Consider the following 5252-nt stretch of genomic DNA (forward strand, 5'->3'; position numbering starts at 1 on the left):
AAAACAAAACTCATATGCAATTGTGGTTAATGAGCACCCAGTATTTCGTATCCAGCCACCTTCTAAGCCAGGAAAAAGGAAACCAGTGTTACTTGTTCTTCACTCAGGATGACTCCAAAAGTGTGTGTTTGGCTGTGCATGTGTGTACATGTGTGTGTGTGTATGTGTGCATACCTGTGTGTGTATATATGCATGGATATGTGTGTATGTGTGTGTACTTGTATGTATGTGTGTTTACCTATGCATGTGTATATATGCATGTATATGTGTAGATATGCAAGTAGATCTCTATGTATGTGTATATCTGTACATGTGTGTATATGCATTTATATGTGTGTAGTGTACCTGTGTATGCATGAACATGTATGTGTTCAAGAGAGTGTTTATGTTTGTCCAAGCAAGCATACACATTTGTACCTGTATATGGGGACCAGTGATTAACCTTGGGTGCTGTCCCCCATATTTGTGAGACAGTCTCTTATTGGCCTAGAATTTACTGAATAGGCTAGGCTGAATGTTCAGTGAGCTAGCCCCAGAGATTTCTCTGCCTGTACCTACCCCAAACTGGTATTTTAAGCATGTGCTACCATGTCTGACTTTTTCTACTGGGTTCTGGGGATTGAACTCAGGTCCTCACACTTGCCTAGTCTGAACTTTACTGAATGAGACATCTCCTCAGAATTTCAGCTTTTGATGTAATATTGTTGTGTGGTCTTTCCTAAACCATCGCTTGAAACCCCTTACAATCAACAATTTTCCACAGGGAATCAGAAAGAGCATTGATCCACCTTTGCTTTCCAATCATTTCCCCTTCCAGTTAAAATGTATTATCAGGATCAAGATGAATATTTTTGAAGGCTTGATACTTAACATAGAGGTAATCACATTTACTCAATCTAAAAATGTTACCTCAAGAATGGAGATAAACAAATAAGAAGTGACTAAGAAATTGTTGAATATCACTGTTTCCTTAGCTGGAGACTCTGGCTTAAGCATCCTTAGGATTGCTTTACTGGCCAGAAGTCTGCAAAATTGGATTGTAATAATAAGAGAGTTTGATTACTTACTTTCTCTGTTGATTCTGACAGCTACACCTGGGGAAATGATTCCAAATAAAGTACTCCTCCCTAGATTTCATATTGCTAAAGCTTTGACAGATTGTTTTTGCCAGTCTCGGGATTCCTAGATTCTAAACACAGTCAATTAATGAGTGCTCAGAGTATGAAAAGTTCATATTATTAAACCATTTCCAGTATCTGAAAGGTGACCATGTACATCAGTCACAGGATACATCAATATACCACACAGAGAGCAAGATCAAGGAAGGTCTGGTGTACCAAGCGTGGTGGAATGATTTCAGCATGCAGCCAGATAAGTGTGGCTACATGGCACAGTCCCAAACAGAGTAAAGGCATTAAGCATGGGACACTTTTGGTCTCATAATTCTAATTTTAATCTTGTCATGAGATTAACTGTGCATTTTGCAGTTATAAATGACTGGCATGGGTAACTAGTAACTACAATAGTGGAAAAATTGTCCATGTGGCTTTAAATATGATATTCTTGATGGACAAATGAAAGAGAAAAATCCAAACAAATCTGCTTTTTTCTGTTATTCTATATTTTGGGGTATTATTCCTTTTTAAAAACTAATTTGAACATTTATCATCAGCTTTACTCTTTGTTACTAGTATTTAAGTCTTAAATTTATTTGAAGGATTGTTTAAACAATATCATATAGACTTTAGCATTTATTCCCTTTAGTTTCAATCAGATCTAAGTAGTTTTTAGTGTTCATTATTCTCTCCCTTTTTATGTACTTCTGTTTCAATTCATGGGTCCTGTTTTAATCCACAAATACAAAGATTTGTGGATTTTATACAGAAAGACTTATGCTGTGTGAAGTTTTACTATTTCGACCTTTTGGGGGCCTACCACCCAGCTCCCAAATAAATCAAATATGCAGGTTTATCATTACTTACAAATGCCTGGCCTCAGCTTGGCTTGTTTCTTGACAGCTTTTTGTAAATTATCCTGGCTCTTTTCCCTCTGGGCTTTTTCCTCTTCTTACTTCTGTGTATCTTACTTTCACTCTTACTCCATGGCTGGCTGACTGGAAGGGTGGGTGCTGGTCCCTAGCATCCTCCTCTCCTTGTTCTCATTTGCTCTCTCCTATTCCTCATGTCTCCTTCTATTTATACTGTATGCAATAAGAACAATTATCAAGTAAAGATTACATTCACACTATACTCTTTCAATACTAGGTCTTTCAGCAGCTGTCCTTTGCTTTTCAGCAATCAAAAAATTCAAAATCAACACAATACTATACAGAATCCAAATATAAAAATTCTGTGTTTTTTTCATTTTTACATGGATTTTTCTTTTATATTACTTTTACTGTCTCTTTAAAGGTATTATATTAATCAATTATTAAATTATAATTAATTATTAAAACTTTCTTTAACTGCCTGTTCCCATTTTCTCATGCATATTGTAAGACACAGTGGAATCTGTTTAGAGGTTTTCTGTCTGAACCTCTTTTTACTGTGTATTTCTAGTCTTTTTTGACCAAGCAAACTTTAGACTGTTAAGCTACACTTGATCCTCTGCATGCTCTATAGGCTGGTTCCACATTCTCTTGGGTCAGGTTATGAAAGCCAAGTCTAAAGCCTGCAACCAGGATAGAGGTACAGGACCAGGAACTGCATTTAACATTTCTAGAGCTCTAGAATGCCAATGTTTGTGTGTTAGAGGAGGCCATTTGTTAATTCCCAGCTGCCTGGCTAGCTTAGACCCAAAATAATCATACAGAAACAAGCTCCAAGTGGAGTGTCTTCAGTGCCCAACATTCTCTTGGGAATAGATTGGTGCTGCCAAGAGCAATTGTGTCTCATGTCAACAGAATCCTAAGTTGTTTAAATGCCATTCTACAGTTCTTTGAAGTGTTTGAAGATTACCTACCTATGTGGAATACAATCTCTATGCATCTAAAGAACTTGATTAGTCTAACTATAAGTATGACAAACATGGATAACTATAGACCTATAATCCTTAATACCTATATAGCTTAAAGAGTAAGAGTTCATATTAAAATAGTAAACAATCTTTAAACAAATATGCAGCAAATGAGGACAATGACCTCAAAATGTAAACAATATATAGGAATCTTGATCAGAAGTAGAAATGTATAGTGCAATATGATAAATATATCCTAAAATTGCATCAATATACAAAATATCTTAAGCAGAGGTAAAACATGTATGTATACAATATGACAAAATAACTGTTATATGTATGTACACAAATATTGTAAACAGAAATAGGAGTATGTTCAATATAACAAATATAATTTGAATTTGCATCAATATGCAAGAATCTATACCAATATAAATTGTTTATAAATAATAGCTCACAAGTAATAATCAAATCTACCTATTATTCTATCCCATTCAATCCTTTTTTTTTCTTTTTATCAAAAGAGATCCCTGAACTTACTTCATTTCCACCCCCAAACATATACCACTTATAACCAATCACTAATAGATGTCCCTAACCCTGAGGACAAACTTTTTTGAGAGGGGGGATGTTGGTTTTTTTATAATTACTTCCATCTGTCATAGGGGCAATGTTATATCTATGGGATTATGTAAAAACTAAAATGATAGCTAAGTTTCAAGATTAATGATTGGTATAATTTCAGATAGTCTCTGAATATTTGGTATGGTCTTACTGAAGTTGTTATTTGAAGATCTGGTCAGAATGTTGCAAGAAGGTGTACCATGTCATCCAGTCAAGTTGGAATCATCTTGAGTAGTTTATAACCCAAAACCAATCTTAAATTGATGCTCACAGCATAGTGGCATCATATCAACCAAGTGGAATCATTGTGGGTCCCCATCTTCTTCCTTGCAGAGAATATTGGTATCATAAGTCAGATTCTCTTTGCTTGGTGATTCCTTCTGGATAGCTATCTTTTCTTCTTTAGGCATCTAGATATTCAAGGTCTCTCAACCTTTTGAAGATGGGTATTTTCCTGCAAAGACAAGAACAGAACCCTGCCCCTACCCTTATGGGATTTTCTTACCACCTGTAGGATTGTTACCTCTGTGAATGAGCTGTCATTTCTCTTTATCATGGCATTCAACCAAAGGCACATTGGTTGAATCACCTTATTGATAGCTTTTATATCTGTCACCATTCTCCATTTTTCAGATTTCTTTTTAACAACAAATACAAGATAATTCAAAGGTCTGGTTGATTTTTCAATATTCTGAGCATCTAGTTTCTTCTGTACCAGCTGTTCTAAAGCCTGCAGGTTCTCCTTTTGTTAAAGCCCATTGTTTAATCCATATTGGTCCCCTAGTTAAACATTTTAAAGATAGGGTCATTGGTATCTCTGAAGGTTTGCTAGTTGTTTTGTGTTTTTTTGTACTGCCTGAAAAAAACTGGTTGGTTTTTATAGTACCTTATATTATCCTCCCAGAAACATGAATTGGTTTATGTTCCAGTACCTTGTGATATCCTTCCTAGAAACATGAATTGACTTGTGTTCCATTTCTGAGACTGCAAGAATATTAGTCTTGGTATTCCATTACTGTCATATACCAACCCCCCATAAATTCACTGCTATATTAGCCACATATGGCCTCATCCTTCCTCTCTGTTCTTTTGGCCCTATGAATTCAACCCATATATTTCTTTGTTTGACTTAAGGTAGGGTTCCAATTCCTAGGAATAACATCTGCCTCCTGAAGAGGCCAATTGGGATGCCAAGATTCTGGAATAATAATAGTCACATCCACACCCATGTCCAGTAATCCTTCAATTACAATGTTATTTGTTCGTACTCTCAGCTTTGGTCTTTGATCAATTATAGAACTTTGTCAAAATATACATGTCCTATTTTCTTTTGGAATTTTTTATTCCTCCTTTATGTTTATGTTTATTCTATAATCCAGAGAGCAGTATGGCTCTTTTTTTTACAACAGGCTCTAGATTTTTAATTTTCCTTGGAAGACATGTCCTCCACAATGACTGGGAATGACTGGATCACATTTGACCTGGGGGCCTGCAAGAGCCCCCCCCAGTAGTTTCCCAATGGTAACAGGTTGCCTTATTAGTCTCTTGATGATCTACATTCATTGGTCCAGTATTGGCCTTTTTTTTTTTTTTTTTTTATTATTAAGAAAGAAAACAAAATTTTCCGCCTCCTCCCAGCCTTAGGCACGTGCCACCTCAGTCTCATTGGGTAG

The 5252-nt window shown here is 35.9% G+C and overlaps 1 protein-coding gene across 2 annotated transcripts in view; it reads left to right on the forward strand.

The window, feature by feature from the left end:
- Positions 1–5252, forward strand: part of Cpne4 (copine 4) — a 481784-nt gene that overhangs the window by 391944 nt on the left and 84588 nt on the right. The window lies entirely within an intron of this gene.

Source organism: Microtus ochrogaster, unplaced genomic scaffold, assembly GCF_000317375.1.
Source record: "Microtus ochrogaster isolate Prairie Vole_2 unplaced genomic scaffold, MicOch1.0 UNK33, whole genome shotgun sequence".
Taxonomy (NCBI): Eukaryota; Metazoa; Chordata; class Mammalia; order Rodentia; family Cricetidae; genus Microtus; species Microtus ochrogaster.